The 25,469-nt window shown below is 40.2% G+C and overlaps 1 long non-coding RNA gene across 1 annotated transcript; it reads right to left on the reverse strand.

Annotated features, from left to right (window-relative positions):
* LOC109241087 lies at positions 21,861–22,863 on the reverse strand. Its single transcript, XR_002070183.1, has 3 exons — positions 22,784–22,863; positions 22,498–22,588; positions 21,861–22,220 (listed from the first exon to the last, which is right to left on the reverse strand). It is a non-coding gene; the product is annotated as an uncharacterized LOC109241087 (long non-coding RNA).

Raw genomic sequence — 25,469 nt, forward strand, 5'->3', positions numbered from 1 at the left:
ATGGTCGGGTTCGTCGCTTACGTCATGACCTATCGAGATGGGATTGGAAAGGATCATATCGTTTCTCGTCGCCTTCTCTCCGAGAAACGAGGGGACTATCTGTATATGGTAAAAATCGGGCCTGTCTTGGAACGAGGCAGGCCAAGGTTTGACCTATGTTTTATCGAACCCCGATGTAAAGTTAGATTGCCGAGCTCGAGACCTAGAGATCGATCGAGATTGAGTTCGGCCAAGATTAAAGCTAGGCAGGATAGAGATCGAGCAAGATCGAGGGAAGCTTACCGAGCCAAATAACGAAAAACCAAAATATCTGCAATCGGGCGAGAATTACGACGAAAATCTCGGCACGTATCAAGAAGATGCCGATTAATTAGCTAATCATGGGATTTCTTACTGTATTTAGAATTGTATCAGAGGTAGGACTCCCTTACTATATAAAGGGGGTCTGACCATTTGTAAAAGACATCATATTCACACTATACCAAGCAATGTACTACCTTTCTCCTAAGCTTTCAATACTCTGTTGCTCTGTTCCTATTTTCAGGTAGAATACTCGTTTGTTCGAGGGCGATCTAAATCGAGGCCAAAGCTACACATTTATTTCGTTTGCTTTTATTCCTATTTGTAGTCAATTTCGATATCAATTTACATATTTTCTCAGTTTGTGCTAAGTCAAATCACATGTAACCACGTATAAATTCAATTGTTATCCGTTTTTAGTGTAAACACACCTCCAGCGTAATCTTCATTCTCCTCTCCGTCGTTAGCAAGAAAAGGCATTCCAATGAAAACTTAGAGTATCAACACCGTTGTATTGGTGGAAAAAAGGCATGACACGTGCATCAACGATGAGGTGACAAGTGGCACTTATAATTGTGTCAATAAAAAAAGACAGAAAGACACGGATAAAGTACCCACAATGTTTTATCAGAGAAGATACCGAATCCGACAGCTGGAAAAGAGGAAATGGGCACGAGATGTATGAAGACCATAAAAGGGAAAGATTCATGAATCCGTTGTAAATATGGAAGGGGAATCAACCTTAGCTTTAATTACATATGATCCTCTATTATTATCGTAGTCGTTACAAGTAAATTTGGTAAAAGGCAATTAATGCCATTAACGAGTCAGAATTAAGTAGGAAAACAGTTACAATTGTGTATCCTTATATAAGGACTCATACCTCATTTTGTACGATCATCTGAATATCTCTAAATATATGCAATTAGTCTTTGTTTTTATTTAATTCAAGATTCCATTCCGCAATTCTAGGGGAAATTAGCAATCAACAATAAGCTTTCTTTTATTTACTTATTATTTCAATTATTTATTTTATTTCTGTATTGCCGAGAAAGTGGAGAAATTTGGGTTATCAGTAACCCGATTTTCCTTAATATTAGCTTTGACCATAAAAACTATTTTTAGGTTAAACAAATTGGTTCCATTGCGGTAAATCTGACAATTTGTTCACTTTTTAAAATTTCAATTTTTAGCAACAAAACATGTCTACTGCTAACGAAATTGATCAGGTGGGTCAACAAGGCGGATCTCCACCACATCACATACCCACAACTACTCTGCATCATTCACGAGAAAGTTCACCTGAAAGGTCTGCTACTCATACAGATGGGCAACAAGCAGGTGAACAAGCTAACAAACAAGACACTTTGAAGCAGTTGATAGCACAACACGTGAACAAAGCACTGCGAGTTTTTGCGAGTGGATTGCCCAACGTTGTGCAAACTCCTCCACCAGTAAATACCACCTTGGAAAATCTATGTTCAGGGCTTAACGATATTGGAAATGGAGAATCACCAAATGAATCCGGAGATGGAAGATCAGGTACGCCGAATAATTCCAATTTACAAAGTTTAGTACTAACTTTGCAGAAACAGCTCAAGGAGCAAAATGAGCGTATAGAGCAAATACCTGGCGTGCCTCCAATAATCAAGGGTGTGGATATTGACAAATATTCGCAATAGCCCTAGAAGCCAAGTGCAGCACCTTTACCAATTCTCAAAAAGTTTAAAATGCCTAATATCTCTAAATATGATGGGACATCCGACCCACGAGATCACATTACTGCATTCACCACAGGGTTCAAAGGCAATGATTTAACTAAGCAAGAAATTGAATCAGTCTTGATTAAAAAGTTTGGCGAACTCTCACGAAAGGGGCGTTAACATGGTACTCAATTTTACCTGAAAACTCTATTGACTCTTTTGTGAGCTTGAAGATTCATTTATAAAAGAACATTCGGGGGCTCAAAAAGTAGAAAAATGATGGAAGATATCTTCAAAGTTAAACAGGAAAGCACGGAGTTGCTTAGGGAATTCGTGGATAGATTCCAATGCGAGAGGATGATGCTTCCATGAGTAACTGATAACTGGGAAGCTATGGCGTTCACAAGTAATTTGAATGAGAAAAGTTTAGAAGCCACGAGAAGGTTGAAAGAGAGTTTGAAGGAGTTTCCTACAACTACTTGGAACGATGTATGCAATCGATACATCACGAAGCTGTGAATAGAAGAAGATACGATTACTCAACCAAGGGTAGAAGAAAGGTTGGGGTCTAGGCGTTCAGAAATGGGAAAACGATCTGGTAAAAACAGGTACAAGACCTACATAGGACCTACGGGGTGAGATTCCCGATCTAAACAAGAACATACATGTTTTGATTCAAGATCGGGACAAAAGGAGACGAGTTCCTCTTCCCGATTCAAGAGGGAATGGGACACACGAGGCAATGATTCGAACTCTCAAGAAAAAATAGGAGACAACTGTTTTAGTGTCAGTACATACGAATTGGTGGCTGTTCTGAGAGGAATGGACGACAAGGTACGATGGCCGAAAGAGATAAGGTCAGATCCTAGCAAAAGGAATCAGTAATTTTGGTGCAAGTTTCATAACGATCATGGCCATAGAATAGCAGATTGTAAGCTCTTATAGGAGGAAGTTGAATATCTGCTCAAGCAAATATATCTCACTGATCTGTTTAGTAAGAAAGGAAAACAATCTTACATGAAAAACAAGCAAGAATCACCTAAGCCCCTGTCTCCAAAAAGAACGGTAAACGTCATAACCAAAGGAGAGGAAGTTAATGGAGTAACGTACACGGTTGAAAAAATGACATCAAAGGTTATCGTTACCCATGGGAAATGGGTTCGACAAGTTTTAGAAGGAGGCAACATGGTGTTCGAAGATGAAGACGCGGACGGCTTGATAATTCCTCATAATGATGTGCTGGTAATATCTTTACTTATACATGATACTAACGTTAAATGAGTTTTGATTGACCTAGGTAGCTCAGTGAATATCATTCTACTGAGAGTGGTAAATGAGATGCAAGCAAAAAAACTAATCATACCAAAAGTTTGGTCATTGTCTGGGTTCGATAATTCAAGCGTCGTTACGAAATGAGAAGTCGTATTGGCTACATTTGTAGAGGGTGTCATCAAAGACACTAAATTTTATGTAGTAGATGCGGACATGGCCTATAACATAATTTTGGGAAGACCGTGGATTTATTATACGGACGCGGTCCCGTTAACATTGCATCAATTCATTAAGTTCCCATCACAATGGGAAATCCGACAAATCCAGTGAGATCAACATGCATCACGAGATATCAATTCAGTGATGATTGCAAGTGCAACAACAGAGGACGCATGTGCAAAATAGAAATTAAAGAACTCAGTTGAGGATAATTTAACGCACACCTCAACTGAAAGCCCGAGAGTTTGAGCTGATATAGATTCGATACCTGATACGATTCAAGAACCAGAGGAAAACGAGAATATCAAAACAACCACATAGGAGCTTGAAGCTGTTATAATATTTGTCCACTGGCCAGACAGAAAAGTACACATCAGAGCAAACTTGAGCCCCGAAATAAAAGGTAAGTTCATTAAATTTTTACGTGCTAACACATACTGCTTTGCTTGGTCGCATTCAGACATAACAGGTATACCACCGGAGGTAATGACTCACAAACTGAATGAGGATCCATTACACCCACCTGTCAAATAGAAGAAAAGGAAGCAATGAGCATTTAAAAATCAAGTAATCCAGGATGAGGTACAAAAACTTCTGAAAATTGGTTCAATACGAGAGGTAAAGTACCCTGACTAGTTAGCTAATACTGTCCTGGTTCCAAAGAAAAATGAAAAGTGGCGGGCTTGTGTCGATTATACTGATTTAAATAAAGCTTGGCCTAAAGATTTATTTCCTTTACCACATATAGACTAGTTAATTGATTTTACCGCATGTCATGAACTTTTAAGTTTTTTAAATGCCTATTCTGGTTATAATCAGATAAAGATGGATCCTCTAGATGAGGAAAAGACCTCGTTTATTACAGATAGGGGGACTTATTGCTACAAAGTCATGCCGTTTGGCTTGAAAAATGCTGGAGCGACATACCAGAGGTTGGTAACCAAAATGTTTTAAGAGCACTTGGGGAAAATCATGGAGATTTATATAGACGATATGTTGGTCAATTCAACGCAAGCATGGGACCATTTCCAACACTTGACTGAGACCTTCAACATTCTCCGCAACTATAACATGAAGTTAAACCCGAAAATATACGCATTTGGTGTCGCTTCAGGTAAATTCTTGGGTTTTCTTGTTTCTAACAGGCATATTGAAGTAAAACCCGCGCAGATTAAAGCAATTGAGGAAATACCTGACGTACTCACGAGCATGAAAGAGGTACAGAGATTAACAGGTAGAGTAGCAGCTCTGGGAAGGTTTTATATCCAAATCTTCACAAAAATATTTTATATTCTTTTCAATATTGAAAAAGCAAAATCAATTTGAATGGACTAAAGAATGCCTACAAGCTCTAAAGTATTTAAAGTCATACTTATAAAAACCGCCCTTGTTAGCAAAGCCAATAGACGGGGAAAAATTGCTAATTTACCTTACCGTGTCAGGAGTGGAGGTAAGCGAGGTACTAGTACGTGAAGACAAAGGTAAGAAATCTCTGATCTATTATGTTAGTAAATCCTTCTTAGATGACAAGACACGGTACCCACATTTAGAGAAACTTGCATTAGCATTAATTATGGCATCAAGGAAGTTACGACCTTATTTTCAATGTCATCCCATTTCTGTTATAACTGCTTTTCCACTAAGTATGATACACAAGCAAGGATTGTCAGGAAGATTAGCTAAATGGGCTATAGAACTTAGTGAATTTGATATTATATATCAGCCTAGAACTGCCATAAAGTCACAGGTACTAGCGTACTTCATAACCGATTTCAGCTCGAACCTAATTCCTAAAGCAGAAAAAGAGCTAGTAGTGTTCACCAGAGCTAATCCAGGGACTTGGACCTGTTTACTGACGGTTCTTCAAATGTTAAATGAGCAGGATTAGGAATTGTTTTAATTCCACCTTCATGAGAAGTCATAAGGCAGGCAATAAAGTGTTCCAATTACTAACAATGAGGCAGAGTATGAAGATGTGATTACAAGTTTGGAGCTCGCGAGGGAGCTTTGTATTGAACAAATCATAATCAAAAGTGACTCGCAGCTGGTAGTAAACCAAATGCAAGGAACTTACACAGAAAGAGAAACACGAATGTAGCAATACCTAGAAAAGGTACAGGAATTACTGAGGCAGTTCCAGACTTGGAAAGCTATACAAATTCCTAGAGAGGAAAATGCAGAAGCAGATGCATTGGCGAATCTGGCATCCATGTCTGATGCGTCAAATGCAAAAAATGTAGTTGTGGTACATTTGTTTTATTCAGCCCTCGACCAAACCAAGAATGAGATAAATTTCAATAATTTAACTTGGGATTGGAGAAACGAGTTTGTGAATTTTTCGCAGCATGGAATTTTGCCCAAGGATAAGAAGAAATCCCGATTGCAAGGATTGAAAGTTTCTCAATATTGCCTAATAAGGGGGAATTTATATCGCAAAATGTTTGGGGGACCTTTAGCAAGATGCCTAGGACCTTCGCAAACAGAATATGTAATGAGAGAAGTACACGAAGGGCACTGCGGTAATCATGCCGGGGGAAGATCGTTGGTGAAGACCTAATAAGAGTAGGATAATATTGGCCAAAAATGAAAGATGAAGCAGAAAATTTCGTGGCATGGTGTGATAAGTGCTAACGATACGCAAATAATTTGCATCGACCAGCAGAATTGCTACATTCAATAATATCACCATGGCCATTCATGAAATGGAGGATAGATATCGTGGGTCCACTGCCTCAAGCCAAGGGAAATGTATGGTTTTTTAAATTCTAACGGATTATTTCTCAAAATGGATAGAAGCAGGTGCTTTAAAAGAGGTACGAGAAAAGAAATTTATGGACTTTATAAAAATAATATGTCGATTTGGAGTCCCAAAGTAAATTGTTTGCGATAGGCCGCAATTCGTAGGTGCGAAAGTTACTGACTTTTTTAAAAGTTGGAAAATTAAACGAATCACTTCGGCACCTTATCACCCTGTAGCTAACGGTCAAGCTGAGTCGACAAATAAGGTTATCATCAACAACCTAAAGAACCGATTGGAAGAATCAAAAGGCAAGTGGCCAGAAGTACTATCGGAGGTATTATGGGCTTATCGAACAACGACAAAGATAAGCATGAGAGAAACCCCATTCTAGCTTGTATATGGGACTGAAGCTTTGATTCCAGTAGAGATAGGGGAACCGAGCACAAGGTACACACTTACAAATGAAGCATCAAACGAAGTAGACCTTCGTATAAACTTAGATTTGAAAGAAGAGAGAAGGGACGCAACATTGATTCGGATGGCGGCTGTAATGACCAAAAAGGTCATAACTTACTTTAGAAATAAATTCTGTGATCCGAGGCCTTATAGACTCCTTTTTGTTTCACCTCGATTGGCGTGCGCAGTCCGGGCGTGTATCCGGAAAGCCATTATGTGAAAATCTGTGAAAAATGATGAATTTTGCCTTTAAAATAAAATTTAGGTTGACTTCGGTCAATATTTTGGGTAAACAGACCCGGACCCTGACCCATGATTTGACGGTCCCGTAGGGTCCGTAGGAAAATATGGGACTTGGGCATATGCCCGGAATCGAATTTCGAGGTCCCAAGCCCGAGAAATAAATTTTTAAAGAAAATTTTTTTCTGGAATATATATAAGTTTTTGGAAATGAAATATATCTGAATTTGATGGTATCGGGCCCGTATTTTGGTTCTGGAGCCCGGTACAAGTTTGAAATAATAATTTGGTTAAATCTGAAAAATTTGGTAAAGATCAGAATTGGTATGGTATAAAACGGACTTAAAGTTGAGAAATTGGAAATTTTGATGTTCTTGGGTGATTTTATGAAATTGGGGTTTAATTCATAGTTGATGTTATTTTGATGATTTGATAGCACGAGCAAGTCCGTATGATGTTTTTAGGTTGGTGTGCATGTTTGGTTTGGAGCCCAGAGGGCTCGGGTGAGTTTCGGATAGGCCACAGAGTGGAATTGAACTTAGTAAGTTGCAGGTTTTCAGCTGGTATGTGTTGCAGGCCCTGATCTCGCAATTGCGAGGTCAGGTGTCGCAATTGCGAGCCTATCACGCTTGGGAATTGCGAGGGTCACTTCGCAATTGCGAAGTATGCCCTGCCCAGCATTTCTCGCAATTGCGAGCAATCCTTCGCAAATGCGAAAAACCCAGGTATCCCTATCTGTCGCAAATGCGACATCCCCTTCGCAAATGCGAGTTCGTAATTGCGAACATTGGTCGCAAATGCGAAGATAGCAGGTCCCTGAAAGGTTCGCAATTGCGAACCCTGGTCGCAATTGCGACATCTGCGACCTGCAAATTCATAACTTAGCCGAAAATCTTTCAATTTTCAAACCCTTTCAAAACCTAAACACCTTTGGGCGATTTTTCAAAGACAAGTACTCTTCCAAATCAATTGTAAGCCATTTCTAACTCGTTTTTATAATCTTTAACATCTTTTCTCATGATTTCAACTCAAAATCAAAGGTTTTCATGGGGAAAATTCGGTGTTTTGGGTAGAACATAAGTTTTTCAAAATTTGGGGATTTGGACCTCAATTTAAGGTCTGATTTCAAAACAAATTATATATTTGAGTTCGTGGGTGAATGGGTAATCGGGTTTTGACCATGTGGACCTGGGGTCGATTTTTGACTATTTGGGAAAAACTCTAGAAAATCTATTTTCATGCATTAGAATTGATTCATTTAGCATTTATTGATATAGTTAAGTAACTTGTGGCTAGATACGAGCGAATTGGTGGTGGAATCAAGAGTTAAAGCGGTAGTTGAGGCTTGAATTTTGTTCGTGGCATCGAGGTAAGTGTTTGGTCTAACCTTAGCTTGAGGGATTAGGAGTTGTGTCTTATTTGCTATGTGTTAACTGTGGAGTGCGACGTATAGGCATGGTGACGAGTATCTATACGTCGGTGTCGAACATGCTCGTGAGTCTTGTATTGTAATTGTTGTGACTCCGTAGTGGTCTATTCCTGCTTAATATGATGATTATCATTATTGTTCCCTTGCCGGGATGTTGTTGTTGTATTATTATTCCCTTGCCGGGATGTTGTTGTTATATTACTATTCCCTCGTCGAGATTCTTTTATGATTGGTGTTGATATATGAAATGGGAGCGGGTTACACGCCTGCAACGGTAACATAAGAAATGGGAGCGGGTTACACGCCTGTAACGATAATATAAATGGGAGCGGGTTGCACGCCTGCAACGGAAATATATGAAATGGGAGCGGGTTGAACGCCTGCAACGAGATATATGAAATGGGAGCGGGTTGCACTGCTGTAACGAGATATATGAAATGGGAGCGGGTTGCATGCCTGCAACGAGATATATGAAATAGGAGCGGGTTGCACGCCTGCAACGAGATATATGAAATGGGAGCGGGTTGCACGCCTGCAACAAGATATATGAAATGGGAGCGGGTTGCACGCCTGCAACAAGAAAGAAATGAAAGTGAATATTGTGTTTGTTTTACTCATTATTGTTGGCAACTAAATTATGGGTTCTTTGCATTCCTCTTTGATATTTTGTTGTTATCCGATACTCCCCGTAGCATGTCTTCCCCTCCCCATCTTTAACTATGAATATCTGCTTTTATTTTCCGCTATAGATAATTTAACTGCACAGGTTTATTTGGTAGTCTGGTCCTAGCCTCATCACTACTTCGCCGAGGTTAGGCTAGGCACTTACCAGCACATGGGGTCGGTTGTGCTGATACTACACTCTGCACTCTTTTGTGTAGATCCCGGTGCTGTAGCTTTCGGACCGCAGTGAGGTTGCTGCTTCTAGTTCACCAGGCGACCCGAGGTAGTACTGCAGGCGTCTGCAGGCCTTGGCATTTCCTTCTATCTTTTATTCTGTTTCTTTCATGTATTCCAGAGACAGTGTCGTATTAATCTTTCAGACCTTTATTTGTAGTATTTCTAGACAGTCTGTGAAATTGTGACACCAGTTCTGGGTAGTTTTTATTATGAATTGGTATTGACATTATGATTAAAATATTGCATTTCAGTCTTCCGCGTACTAATTTCTGTTGTATCTTAAATGCTATTTTTTTTAATTTTCACGGATTAAAATGGAAAAAAGGTAAATAATTCAATTGGTTGGCTTGCCTAGCTTTCATTAGTAGGCGCTATCACGACTCCCGATGGTGGAAAATCGGGTCATGACAAGTTGGTATCAGAGCTTTAGGTTACTTAGGTCTCGCAATTCACGGACAAGCTTAGTAGAGTCTGAGGGATCGGTACGGAGACGTCTGTATTTATCCCCTAGAGGATACAGAGTTAGGAAAAACTTCACATCTATTCTTTCCTGTCGTGCGATTTGGTTTCTCAATGCTAATTGAATTTCTACTCTGTTCTTTCGCAGATGGCGAGAACACGCGCTTCCTCATCCACTGATCAGCAGCCCGAGCCCCCAGCAACAGCTTCCACGAGCGGAAGAGGATGAGTCTGAGGCCGTGCTAGAGGCCGAGGCATGGGTGGAGCTCAGCCCAGAGCAGCAGCACCAGCGGCGGAGCCTCAGGTTGAGTTTGACGATGAGGTTCCGGCCTAGGCAGTTCCGATGGGCCCAGCTCAGGTTCAGTGGTGCCTTATCTGGAGGAGAGATTCTTTTGGTAGAGGCCATCCTCCTAGGCTTTTTCAGTCAGCACTTGAGGCTTCTCACGGTGCTCCAGGTGGCCGTGGTTCTCACATGTAGTATTCTGATCAGCAGTCCTATAGTGCATTGCCAGCTCCTATTAGTGCACCTCCGCTTCAGAGTTTTCAGGGTCGTCAGCCCTAGCAGCCAAGGGCTTGTTTTACTTGTGGTGACACAAGGCATATTGCTAGATTTTTCCCTCGAACATTGAGCAGTTCTCAGCACCAGGGTTCCCGCGCCATGGTTCAGGCACCGAGTGTTCCACCGCTTGCTCAGCCAGCTAGAGGAGGAGGTAAGGGTGTTAAAGGTGGAGGTAGAGGTATTAGAGGTGGAGGTCAGGCCGCTAGAGGTGGAGGCCAGCCAGCAGGGGCCCGTCCCAGAGATGTGATTTAGAGTGGTGGGGCCCAGCCCCGATGTTATGCTCTTCCAGCCAGGCCTGAGGCTGAGGCTTCTGATGCAGTCATCACAGGTACTGTTCTGGTTTGTAGTAGGGATGCTTCAGTGCTATTAGATCCTGGGTCTACATACTCCTATGTGTCATCTTATTTTGCGCCGTATTTGATCATGCCTAGTGATTTCTTGAGTGCTCTTGTTTATGTGTCTACACCGGTGGGTGATTCTATTGTGGTAGATCATGTTCATCATTCTTGTGTAGTTGTGATTGGGGGTCTTGAGACCCAAGTAGATTTGTTACTGTTGGACATGGTTGATTTTGATGTCATATTGGGGATGGACTGGTTATCACCTTACCACGCTATCTTGGACTGTCATGCCAAGACTGTGACCTTAGCCTTATCGGGTTTACCTCGTCTTGAGTGGAGAGGGACTCCTGGTCATTCTACCCGTAGGGTTATCTCATATATGAAGGCTCGGCGTATGGTTGATAAAGGATGTTTGGCCTATTTGGCATATGTTCGTGATTCTAGTGCGGAGGTTCCTTCTATGGATTCTGTGCCTGTTGTTCGTGAGTTTCCTGAGGTTTTCCCTTCAGGCCTGCCGGGTATGCCACTCGACAGGGATATTAACTTCTGCATTGATTTGGCTCCGGGCACTCAGCCCATTCTATTCTGCCGTATCGTATGGCCCTTCCTGAGTTGAAAGAATTGAAGGAGTAGTTGCAGGACTGGCTTGATAAGGTCTTTATTAAGCCTAGTATCTTCCCGTGGGGTGCGCCGGTGTTGTTCGTTAAGAAGAAGGACAGATCGATGAGGATGTGTATAGATTACCTGGAATTGAACAAGGTCATAATCAAGAATAAGTACCCATTGCCGAGGATTGATGATTTTCTTGACCAGCTTCAGGGTGCCCAAGTGTTTTCTAAGATCGACTTGAGATCTGGCTACCACCAGTTGAGGATTAGGGCATCGATGTCCCTAAGACAGCTTTCTGCACTCGGTGCGGCCATTATGAGTTCTTGGTGATGTCATTCGGATTGACAAATGCCCCGGCAACTTTCATGGATTTGATGAACCGAGTGTTCAAGCCTTATTTGGATTCATTCGTGATCGTCTTCATTGATGATATTTTGATTTGTTCCCGCAGTCGGGAGGAGCATGAGCAGCATCTGAAAGTGGTTCTTCACACTTTGAGAGATAGTCAGTTGTATGCTAAGTTTTTGAAGTGTGAGTTCTGGTTGAGTTCAGTTGCATTCTTGGGTCACGTTGTATCAGCAGAGGGTATTCAGGTGGATCTGAAGAAGATAGAGGTAGTCAAGAACTGGCCTCGGCCCATATCAGCTACAGAGATCCAGAGTTTCTTGGGTTTGGTAGGCTATTACCGTCGGTTTGTGGAGGGGTTTTCATTTATTGCAGCCCCGATGGCTAGGTTGACCCAGAAGGGTGCCCAGTTCAAGTGGTCGGACGAGTGTGAGGCAAGCTTTCAGAAGCTCAAGACAGCTTTGACTACGGCGCCGGTGTTAGTTTTGCCCACAGGTTCAGGGCCATAAATAGTTTATTGTGATGCATCTCGTATTGGGCTTGGTGCGGTGTTGATGCAGGATGGTAAGGTCATTACTTATGCTTCGCGTCAGTTGAAGATTTATGAGAAGAACTATCCAGTCCATGATTTGGAGTTAGCAGCCATTGTTCACGCGCTGAAGTTTTGGAGGCACTATTTATATGGCGTGTCATGTGAGGTGTTCACGGATCACAAGATTTTGCAATACTTGTTCAAGCAGAAGGAGCTAAACTTGAGGCAGAGAAGGTGGCTAGAGCTACTGAAAGACTAAGATATCACCATCTTATATCATCCGGGGAAGGCCAATATGGTGGCCGATGCTTTGAGTACAAAGTCAGCCAGTATGGGTAGTCTTGCATATATTCCGGTCGGTGAGATGCCGCTTGCTTTGGATGTTCAGGCTTTGGCCAATCAGTTCATGAGGTTGGATGTCTCTGAGCCCAGCCGCATGTTAGCTTTCACAGTCGCTCGTTCTTCATTATTGGAGCGTATTCGAGATCGGCAGTATGATGATCCTCATTTATGTGTTCTTAGGGACACAGTTCGGCACGGAGGTGCCAAGCAGGTTACATTAGAGATGATGGAGTTTTGAGGCTGAAGGGTCGAGTTTGTGTGCCTAATGTGGATGGACTTCGAGAGTTGATTTTAGAGGAGGCCCATAGTTCCCGGTACTCTATTCACCTAGGCGCCGCCAAGATGTATCAGGAGTAGCGGCAGTATTATTGGTGGAGGGGGATGAAGAAGGATATCATTGCATATATGGCTCGGTGTTTGAATTGTCAGCAGGTAAAGTACGAGCATCAGAGACGTGGTGGTTTGTTCCAGAAGATTGAGATTCCTGAGTGGAAGTGGGAGCGTATCACTATGCACTTTGTTGTTGGACTCCCACGGACTCAGAAGAAGTTTGACGCAGTATGGGTTATTGTTGATAGGCTGACCAAGTCAGCGCATTTCATTCCTGTGGCAGTCTCCTATTCTTCTGAGAGGTTAGCTGAGATCTATATCCGGGAGATTGTTCGTCTTCATGGTGTGCCCGTGTCTATCATTTCTGATCGAGGTACGCAGTTTACCTCGCATTTCTGGCGAGCAGTTCAGCGTGAGTTGGGCACACGGGTCGAGTTGAGCACAACATTTCATTCTCAGACGGACGGGCAGTCCAAGCGTACTATTCAGATTTTGGAGGATATGCTCCGAGCTTGTGTTATTGACTTTGGAGGCTCGTGGGACTAGTTTTTGCCTTTAGCGGAGTTTGCCTGCAACAACAGTTACCAGTCGAGCATTCAGATGGCTCCTTATAAGGCTTTATATGGTAGGCGGTGTCGGTCGCCGGTTGGGTAGTTTGAGCCGGGGGAGGCTCGGTTGTTGGGTACAGATCTAGTGCAGGATGCCTTGGACAAGGCCAAGATCATTCAGGATAGGCTTCGTACAGCTCTGTCCAGGAAAAAGAGTTATGCCGACCGTAAGGTTTGGGATATGGCATTCATGGTCGGCGAACGAGTGTTGCTTCGGGTGTCGCCTATGAAGGGCGTGATGAGATTTGGAAAGAAGGGCAAGCTTAGCCCTAGGTTCATTGGCCCGTTTGAGATTCTTGATCGAGTGGGGGAGGTGGCTTACAGACTTGCGTTGCCGCCGAGTTTATCAGCTGTGCATCCAGTGTTTCATGTGTCCATGCTTCGGAAGTATCACGTCGATCCATCCCACGTGTTAGATTTCAGCACTGTCCAGTTGGATAAGGACTTGTCCTATGAGGATGAGCCGGCAGCTATTCTAGACCGACAGGTTTGTAAGTTGCGATCGAAGAGTTTCTCTTCTGTTCGTGTTCAGTGGAGAGGTCAGCCTACTGGGCATCGACCTGGGAGTCCGAGTCCGATATGCGGAGCTGATATCCCCATCTTTTCTGCGACTCAGGTACTTCCTTCATATGTCCGTTCGAGGACGAACGGTTGTTTTAGAGGTGGAGAATGTGATGACCCAAAAGGTCATCACTTGTTTTAGAAATAAATTATGTGATACGAGGCCTTAAAACCTCATTTTTATTTCACCTCGATTTGCGTGCACAGTCCGGGCGTGTATCCGAAAAGCCATTATGTGAAAATCTGTGAAAAATGATGAATTTTTGCCTTTAAAATGAAATTTAGGTTGACTTCGGTCAACATTTTCGGTTGTAAGCCATTTCTTACTCGTTTTTTTTAATCTTTAACATCTTTTCTCATGATTTCAACTCAAAATCAAAGGTTTTCATGGGGGAAATTGGGTATTTTGGGTAGAACTTAGGTTTTTCAAATTTTGGGGATTTGGACCTCGATTTGAGGTCCGATTTCAAAACAAATTATATATTTAAGTTCGTTGGTGAATGGGTAATCGGGTTTTGGTTCGAACCTCGGGTTTTGACCATGTGGGCTCGGGGTCAATTTTTGACTTTTTGGGAAAAACTCTAGAAAATCTATTTTCATGCATTAGAATTGATTCATTTAGCATTTATTGATATAGTTAAGTAACTTGTGGCTAGATACGAGCGAATTAGTGGTGGAATCAAGAGGTAAAGCGGTAGTTGAGGCTTGAATTGTGTTCGTGGCATCGAGGTAAGTGTTTGGTCTAACCTTAGCTTGTGGGATTAGGAGTTGTCTCTTATTTCCTACGTGTTAACTGTGGAGTGCGACGTATAGGCATGGTGACGAGTATCTATACGTCGGTGTCGAGCATGCCCGTGAGTCTTGTATTGACTCCGTAGTGGTTTATTCATGCTTAATATGATGATTATCATTGTTGTTCCCTTGCCGGAATGTTGTTGTTGTATTATTGTTCCCCTGCCGGGATGTTGTTGTTATATTATTGTTCCCTCGCCGGGATTCTTTTATGATTGGTGTTGATATATGAAATGGGAGCGGGTTGCACGCCTGCAACGGTAACATATGAAATGGGAGCGTGTTGCACGCCTGCAACGGTAACATATGAAATGGGAGTGGGTTGCACGCAACGGTAATATATGAAATTAGAGCGGGTTGCACGCCTGCAACGGTAATATGAAATGGGAGCGGGTTGCACACCTGCAATGGCAATATATGAAATTGGAGAGGGTTGCACGCCTTCAACGAGATCTATGAAATGGGAGCGGGTTGCACGCCTGCAACGAGATCTATGAAATGGGAGCGGGTTGCACGCCTGCAACAAGAAAGAAATGAAAGTGAATACTGTGTTTGTTTTCCACATTATTGTTGGCAACTAAATTAGGGGTTCTTTGCATTCCTCTTTGGTATTTTGTTGTTATCTGATACTCCCCGTAGCTGTCTTCCCCTCCCCATCTTTAACTGTGAATATCTTCTTTTATTTTCCGTTGTAGATAATTTAACTGCACAGGTTTATTTGGTAGTCTGGTCCTAGCCTCGTCACTACTTCGCCGAGGTTAGGCTAGGCACTTACCAGCACATGGGGTCGGTTATGCTGATACTACACTCTGCACTCTTTTGTGCAGATCCCGATGCTGTAGCTTTCGGACCGCAGTGAGGTTGCTGTTTCTAGTTCACCGGGTGACACGAGATAGTCCTGCAGGCATCCGCAGGCCTTGGCGTTTCCTTCTATCTTTTATTCTGTTTCTTTCATGTATTCCAGAGACAGTGTTGTATTAATCTTTCAGACCTTTATTTATAGTATTCCTAGACAGTCTGTGAAATTGTGACACTAGTTCTGGGTATTTTTTGTTATGAATTGGTATTGACATTATGATTAAAATATTGCGTTTCAGTCTTCCGCGTACTAAATTCCGTTGTTTATTAAATGCTGGTTTTTTTGTTGTTAACGGATTAAAATGGAAGCAAGGTAAATGATTCAATTAGTTGGCTTGCCTAGCTTTCACTAGTAGGCGTCATCACGACTCCCGAGGGTGGGAAATCCGGGTCGTGACAGCGGCATAAAAGCAGATGATTGAATGGTACTACAACAGGAAGACAAACCTGAGATATTTGAACATTGGAAACTTTGTACTCAAAAATGTGTTTCGATCAACAGAAGTGGCAAATGCAGAAAAGTTGAGTCCAAATTGGGAAGGCCCATATAGAGTTAAAGGCATTGCTGGAAAAGCAGTGTACGAGTTGGAGACTATAGACGGCAAGGTGTTACCATCCCATTGGAATGCAGTCCATTTGAAGAAGTATTACTTCTGAAGAAGTTAATACCCATGGTCAGGTATCATAGAAGTTCATTTTTTACTTTGTTTATTTAAGTTTTACTAATCATTTTAGATGATAGGAAAAAAGATAGACCGTACCACATGATGAAATTAGACCCGAAAGATACGTGGAATACTCAACTATTCCCGATCTAGATTACAACAATTCTTATGGCAAGGGTTAAGCAGTCATCATCTAAATAGTTACCTCCGAGTCCCGTGTGTATTTCCTTTTTCAGGGAAAGGACCAAAGTAAGGAGTTGATCCAGTGTTCAAGACCTCATGATTCAATGCTCAAACATTAGGGGAATATGCATATGGAGGAGTACAAAAGGAAATAAGATGTACACCACAAAAGCATAGCTTAGCCAAAGGAAAAACCTTGAAGAAAAATTCAAATTTTCAAAGTTTAAGCTCGTAGATTGAATATGCAGTAAAGAGTTGAAGAACCTACAAAAAACTCCTACGAGTTTTTAGGTTAAGCCATAGATTTAATCACGGGAAAATGTACCTGTATTTGTAAACCTGCTACAAAGAAAGCAGTTATGAAAAAGCTGTACATGAATATTTAGTTGAAAGTTCAAAAATAAAAACTTCTTCAAATTACTTCATATTTCATATCTTTGCACCAATATGAAGGTGAGACGTCATCTTCATTAGTGTTGTTAATATAAAATGGCCATGTTTTATTTAAAAAAACCATGTATAGTAAAGACGCAGTCTATTAAAATATTTCTAAATGCAAGTATGAGCTTGAAATCTTAAAGAGCAAAAAGGCATAATATGCAACGAAATGATATTTATATCAACATCCTGAAAATAGGAAGGGAAAACTTCCCAGAAACCACTTAGAAACAAAAAAAAAAGTTTCGACAAACACCCACAAAAGTCACTTCTAAGATAAAAGGTAAAAACTAAGGAGCATCATCAATGGGGGTAGAGGGATCAGCTTGATAAGACGAATGAATGACATCATTCATTAAATTCAAGGAGCTTAGGATTCAAGTATCTCCCTTTGCACGGGACCAATCAATGGTTTCAACCATACAACAGCTTGGCCTGATTTCTTTAATAGATTCCCACCATGGGGACTTCAATTAAAACTTTCTTCATGCCTTGTCTACGCTAGAAGGTCCGGCTTCCTCACGAGAAGCAGCGGCAAGAAAGGCAACAAGGGCGACTATAGGTAAGGGAGCAGAGAAACGTAAGGATTAACAGCAGAACCGAGGTCATTGGAAGAGAGGCAAGTGGTGGCTCCTCAGAAACAGGACCAAAATCTTCTTCATCCTCAAATTCTTGCGTGAAAAGTCTATCAACAGGACTTGAGGGGGATTGCTAGAATAGTCAATATCTTCATCAGAGATGTTCAAATGGACACTCTCTGACTCGTCAACAAGACTAAAAGACACAGAGCCTGGAGGGGTCTTGAGAAACAGTGGCTTCATCATCTAAAACCACGCGTCTTTTGGCTCATGGCTTTCTCACTAAGGAACCATCTTTATTGTCTTCTTCTTCTTCGGAGCCACGGGCTTCATCATTCTTCCTCTTAGAAGAAGATACACTGAGAATTTATTCTTGTGCGGAGTTAATAGAATGCCTAGCAGAAGGAACGGAAGCGGGGCTGATACCACGAATGGCAAACCCTAGAAACAGCAAAAATAAAAGGGACCAAAAAGGGAGAAAAAGAACAAAGGGAAAGAAAACCATGAAAATAAAAATATACTATGGGTCTTCACTTTCCATCCAAATTTTTGAGAAAAAAATTTCCAAGATCTTTGGTCCAAGGGAGCAACGGTCAATATTTTTTATACCCAATCACGAAAGTCAGGGATTCCTCTAAAAACTTGCATGGTTGTTGCAAAATAAACATAAATGTATGTGAGAAAAATTAAAACATCGAGAGAAACGAAGAAGTAGAGAAAAATACTCACGTGCAAAGTTCCTCTTCTCGGGGAAGGGCATATTCTCATCACCCACTAAGTCATGAGTGGGAACAACTACAAACTGGGCATACCAGCCACGGTCACGATCATCCTCGGGGCTGACTAAAACTCTCTTACTTCTTTCCACAAGAGAGAAAACACCCTCGTGAAAGAGCTTCAGGGAATACAGATGGAGTAAGTGACGAAAAGAAAAAGAAGCGGGAACCAAATTCGATAAATAACGAAGGCAAGCTACTGCCCTCCACACGATCGGACCTATTTGGCCAAGGTAGACATTGAAGTAACGGCAAAATTCAATGATTACTGGGTCAATAGGAGGGTTGAAAAAAGGGTAGGTGTAAATAAAAGAATAACCTTCATGATAAGAGGTAATTCTATCATCAGCACTAGGAGTCATCATTGGGAAATTTTATTTCCAGTTGTATTCACGACGAACCAAGGAAAGGAGACCAGCAGTGACTAGGATAATGATCATCAGAGTTAAGAGATGCTATGGAAGAAACCTGTTTTCTCATAGCTTCACAATCTGATATGAAAGAAAATTCCTGAGGAACAATCTCAAATACAGTGGGCTCTCGCATGGGTTCATTGTGATCTTTCCCTCTAGAGGAAGATCTAAGGGTTATGGAAGTTCTAGTTCTAGAAGAGAAAGGTTTAGCAGTATCCCTCTAAGAAGGGGTAGAGCTACGGAATATAAAGAGCCTAAAATACGAAGGCTGTCACCTCTTCTACTTCTAGTTGGAGCAGAAGAGGGGGGAAGTTCATCAACAATTACTACCATACGGGGGTCCGATAATGAAGAAGGGTTTGAAGAACGGGAAGTCATCTCTAATAATGAAAACACAGAGAAAGAAGAAAAACTACAAGAAAAGTTAGAATTTGAATGCAAGAGAGAAGAAGAGGTTTTCAAAGTTGTGTATGATATGGTATTTATAGGAGGGAGAAGGCCATAATCAGAAACCATCATTATGAACTGTCATCATGGAATCGTCACTTCGCAACTGATGCAGCCGCAGAAAACCCTAAAATGCGCTGAAAATTGTAGAGCCAATTACAATGAGACACGTGTTCAGGGCATTAAATACGCATGACGTATGTCTCATCGTTTCTGAAGAAAGAATTATGATAGTTGGGAAGAGGTAGCAAGACATTCCCGCCATATGAACTTACCACTTCCCGAATATTCTGTTGAGAATATTCAGAAAGTGGGGGAGGGGGGGGGGGGCTATTTGTTTTGGTGAAAAAAGGCATGCCACGTGGATTAACGGCGAGGTGACAAGTGGCACTTATAATTGTGTCAATAAAGAAAAACAGAAAGGCACAGATAAAATACCCACGATGTTCAATCAGTGAAGATACCGGATCTGACAGCTGGAAAAGAGAAAATATCCATGAGATATATGAAGACAACAAGAGGGGAAGATTCATGGATCGTTTGTAAATATGGAAGGGGAATCAACCTTAGCTTTAATAATGTATGATCTTCTATTGTTACCGTAACTGTTACAAATAAATTTGGTAACCAGCAATTAAGGAAATTGCTACCATTAACGAGTTAGAATTAAGTAGGACAACCATTACAATTGTGTATCCTTATATAAGGACCATACCTCATTTTGTACAATCATCTGAATATCTCTAAATATATGCAATCAGTCTTTATTTTTATTTGATTCAATATTCCAATCCACAATTCTGGGGGAATTACCAATCAACAATAAGCTTTCTTTTCTTTACTTATTATTTTAATTATTTATTTTATTTCTGTATTGCCAAGAAAGTGAAGTGATTTGGTTATCAGTAACCTGATTTTCCTTAATATTAGCTTTGGCCATAAAAACTATTTTTGGGTTAAACAACCCCGATCCTCGGTATAATGGTGGTTCTGTGGCCAGACAGTACCTTCGCCCACCATAATGGTTGAAAAAGCAGCTGCAAAAATAAATTGGAACAGTGCCTTCACCCTTCGTTGTACAATGATTTCTTTGTTAATTTTAGCAGATTTTTTGGGGTGAAACTGTTAGTTTTAGGGTTTAGGACGAAATGATCACCTTCTACACATATTAAGGACCATATCGATTAAGGGGCATACAATAAGGACAAAAATAATCCAACTCCTATACATTAAGGGCCATTTGATCGTTTTCTCAAACTTTTTGTGTCCGTTGTTTTTCCTTTCTAAAGTCTCAATTTTGATGTCACTACTTCCTAATTTTGCAATCCACCCATCCTAGAAAAATGCATTTTTGGTAAATATGAAGCAATTGGGATAAGTCCCAATAAATGTCACTATATGCAAATCCTTGCTTTACTGCCTACTGTGCATTAAATTCGATTTTTTGGGAACTGTCATCCCTCATTTTCCATGAATACTTGGATCCAAAAGGTATGAAAGGAAAAGATCGACTTATTTTAAATGCTGGTTGAAAATGAAAAAAAATATAAAAAATATTTATAAAAGGTTGACATAAAGTTAGCAAATTGGATAGTGTTTTTTAGACACTTTTTAGTATTAAATATCGAGTATAATGTAATGTTAGAATATTGATATGAAGTTAAGAATTGATATGAGGTAAACGAAATCTTAGAACACTAATATGAAGTTAAGAAGTGATATGAGGTAAGCAAAAGAGACGAATTTTGGGTGACACATATATCTTTTTTAAAATACACTTTCTGTTAATGGAACATCAAAAGTGACTTACTTTTGAAAAATTAATTTTCAAAAAGCAATTTTCGGTAGAGTATGAGGTTCTAGAAACGAGTTTGTTCAGCTTGACGACAAAGTTCAAATTCTTCACGAGTTGACTCGATTTGAATTAGACAAAGTTCAATATATAGTTTTTCTTCATTGAATATTTTTTCAATTTATGTGTTATCCCCGTCAATGATATTATCTGAAATTCGATTAAATGTGAGTGTGAATAGTTTACTTCCTTGGATATCTGAACAGACACCTAGGATAAACTAAATTAACAACTTGAAGAATGTGTTGAATGTTCAACAAACAAATAAATTTTTACTTCCTTCTCAATTTCCTAATATTCTTTAAATATCATAGTAGCAGAATTTTGGTTTAAGAATAGACTTTATAATACAATGGTGGAAATTGTTAGGAATTGAAGCAATTAGTACTCTGTCGTTTATTGATTGCATTTGTATAAATGTTGATAAAGTGTTTTAAAAAATAAGGTTGACTTATTAACAAGGTTATTCATAATTGAGGTGCTTGTAGTCTTCAAGAACAATTACTACTAAGAGTAAAATAAGAAAAAAATAATCGATTTGTCTTGAATTTCTAAAATAACAAATAATTTGAGACAACTATTTTTAAAAATTACGACGGAGGGAGTAAGTTATTATTAGCTTCGGAAGCCAAAAAAAAGAAAGTTATTTTAATGGTATTAGAGCCTTTACAAGAAGGGCCTAAAACTCTTGGACAGAAGATCATTAATTTGCTTTGAGTGTTTTTGTACATCATTTTGAAAGCTGCAATTCTATAGTTAAAAGTGCACGTTTGATTCCGCAACTTTTAAATATCCGTGTAATACTATTTGCCTAATTAAACATGACGCTAAGAACGTGAATTGCAAAATAATTATGTTATGGCAAATAAACAGATTTTTAAATTTAATATGGTGTGTAATAGGTATTAAATTAAGTCTGAGGGTAGACGATCAGCCGTCTACACTATGAATCTTTATTTGCAAATATTCCAACAGAGACATGTGAATTCCGTAACTGGATATTGAGAACACAATACAACTCATTACTTACGAACAAGAACGAAATTGAGAAGAATGAAGCACTTTGTCCTCAATCTCAAGAAGTGCACTATGTTTGGAGCCTTTCCCCTTCAAGAAATTAGAGTACCAATGTGCAGAAAGCTTTGGATATTTATGCAAGTTTTTGTCATCTAAATCCACATAATATAGGCCAAATGCCGAACCATATGCGTCCAGTAACTCAAAATAGTCTAAAAATGACTATGTGAAGTAGCCTTTCACGTTTGATCCATTCCTAGAATAACAAAGAAAAGCAGGACACGGATGTCATACGGTTTAAAGAATCTCACAAGAAATACCTAAACATAAATTTGTTCCGAATTTTGTGGTTTTACAAGGACTTGCAGAGGATGCACGGAAAGATATTTCTGATCAATTACAACTAGAGTGCATGATGAGTTAGTGTTTGATCTACGCGTTTAAGCAAGACGATTCATCTATTTCATGTAAATATGTTACAGGCCTATAGTCTCTCATCATTAACAAATATGTTATGTGAGGATAGGGGTTACCTCATTGCATCAAGCAAATTCCCAATATAAGCTTGGAGATAGTCTACCCTGGTTGTGTCATTCAATACCGCAGTTCGTGGTGTTATTTGACCTACCAAGGCAAAAAACACCAGGCTTTTTAGAGCTTCTTGATTTTAGGGGTTCAAAGAAATATATATATTCGATTGGGACACCAAAGCCTATAAAATAACTTTCTTGGACTCAGAAATTTAAAGCCAAAGTATAGGTTTTTAATTTTTGTGTGTGTGTGTGAATGAGTGAGAGAGAGAGGGAGGGAGAGAAGGACCATTTTCATGAATATTCATAGGCGGATTGCCATAAGCTCGCTTGAAATATTCTAGTACTCTTTGTAGACCAGATTTCGTCACTGGATACTGATTCAGAAGAAAAATGTCAACATGAAAAAACAAAAAAAAAAAACATAAACAAGGCAAAGGGCACCGTCGAATTGATGCATGTCGCAATCCTCACCATGCCCGGTGGTGTAGTAGCAACATCTGTCACTGCATAAATAAAGAGATAGAAGCATTGAATCTTGACATCAGACAATTCTATCTCTATTTGGTTAATCAACCAAGTTTAAGCTGAATATTGTCTTCAAATGCCAACATGATAATTATCTTTGTTTTATGATGCATTAGTCATTGATCTTACATATTGTTTAACCTAAAAATGGAATTTTGACTAAAGCTTAATTTAGAAGAACACGGGTTACTGATAATCGCAAAAATGTATAAAAGAAAGCAATTTGAATAGCCAGAATATAATTGAATAAAACAAGTAAATCAAAGTATATTCAGATGATATTTCGTGTCCTTACAACTGTTTAGTCCTCCCCTTTTATAGCTATCTCCGATGTAAGTGTCTTGCTTTGGCCATAATAAGACTATTATGGGCAATAAATAACATTAAATGCTACGTTACATAATCATTACATTTAAGACAGATTCTCTAACGTTTTCAAGATTTAATGCTTATCAAATACTGTATTTGGACCCTCGTATGTTGTTAGACTCATTCCCTTGACTCTTCTTGATTATTGAACTTAAATTTCTTGAATAGGTACGGGCGCTGAATCCTTTAAATAACCGCCCGTGCCTTTTGCTTTTGCTCGCATCTATTACCACTCGTGCCTCTTGGATAATTGTAACTCTTTGGCTATTTGACTAGCCTACGTGTCATGACACGTCATCTTCACACTATTTTAATATGTAAACTCAATTTTTCCCAATACAGATAGTCCCACCCCCCCACTTGCCATTTATTCATCAATTGAATATTTGGGAAGTGGATTTCATTAAAACGGAAATTTTTGTCACCATTAATGCTGTGACAGAATTGACACTTCAATTGTCACTTCCATTTATTGCGTTTCACACGTGTCACCTTTCTATTGGTTCTGCAATTTTGCAGCACTTTTCTAGGCTTTCTTTTCGGCTTCCCTATTCACGAAGTGTCAGTTATCATTATTATGGCCCTTCATCATTGCACTTTTTCCTTTGACGGTTGATCATCAATATAAATATAACTTCTTTCTTTGTCTTTGTCTCATAAAGTTTACTGAACACTTTATTTTTCAAATCTTTGTTTGTTTCCTCCTCGTATCATTTTTTTTCATTATGTCTTCGTCGAACCCCAACCCTAGAAGGACTTCCATTGTTGATACCCTCCCTAGTGCTCTTAGCAGGGGCAGAAGGGGAGGTAGGCACCGCAGTTCGGGATCTGCACGAGGCACTTCTGTTTTATCTCTTGGTTCCGGCCCTTCTTCCAGAACCAGAGGTTCCCTTTCTCAAAAATCTTCCTCTAGGGGTAAAGAACCTTCTGAACCATTACGTGAACTTTTAGTAGAAGAGATAGTCCCTATGGAATTGTCTTTTTATCATGACAGGGAATCTCTTAGGAATCAGGTTTCCACTTTAGATCGTGCTGATGCTTTTCCTACTCAGATTACAGAAATTTTGGCTCCTATAGTTCACAAAGACTGCCATTGGAGTGATGACTTTCCTATCATTATTCCTAACCCAAATCAGAGAATCACTTCTTACTTGATGGGATTCCCTTTTGTTTATACATACCCTTTCACTTTAGGGTTCAAACCAGCTATTGACCCAGTCATTCTTGATTTCTGTTGTTTCTTCGACGTTTGTTTGGGTCAAATTGGCCCAATCATATGGAGGGATGTTGCTTGTTTAAAGCATTTAACCAATTCTGCTGGTGTTCCCTTCACTTTCCCTCACTTAATTCATCTTTACACCCCTAGGCTTTTTCGTAATGGTGTTTTCACACTAGTAGCCAGGAGTAAGAGGGTTTTGGTGAGCCCTGAGGATGACAAGGACCGTGACTGATATGCCCGTTTTGTTGCTGCCCCCACTGCTGGTTTAGTGGATGAAGATAACGTTCCCTTCCCTGAGAAGTGGAACTTTGCACGTAAGTCTTTTATCCTGCTCGTGACTTTTTCCTTCAAGTTTATCAACTTTTCTAATTCTGCTTCTCTTTCTTTTTTTTTTTAGCAACCATGGAAGTTGTGGGAGATGTCCCCAATTTTCGTGGTTGGGTAGACAGATTACTGAAGACCGCACCAATGGATGGGAGGTCTTAGAAGACACTTTCTAACCGTTTTGGTTGGAAAGTAAAGACTCATGGTAAGAGTTTCTTATTTTGTTTCATCTTCCATACATATGTTTCTCTTTATGTCTCTAATTTCAATCCATCTTTTTGTCAGGATTTGCTATTCGAGGAGTTACTGCCGAGGTAGTTGCGGCTTCTCGTGCTTCTTCTGGAACCCGTATCTATTTGGAAAGGGCTCAAGAAATAGTCTTGGGTTCTTCGAAGAGAAAAGCCATTGAAGAAGAAGATTCCGAAGAAGAGGAGGATGACGGTGGCTCTTTAGTGAGACGGCCTCGAGCTCGAAGATGCATCATTTCTGATGACGAGGCTGAAACATCCCCTCGCCAATCTGTGTCTCTCTCCGA

The sequence above is a fragment of the Nicotiana attenuata genome, chromosome 1 (assembly GCF_001879085.1).
Source record: "Nicotiana attenuata strain UT chromosome 1, NIATTr2, whole genome shotgun sequence".
In the NCBI taxonomy this organism is placed as follows: Eukaryota; Viridiplantae; Streptophyta; class Magnoliopsida; order Solanales; family Solanaceae; genus Nicotiana; species Nicotiana attenuata.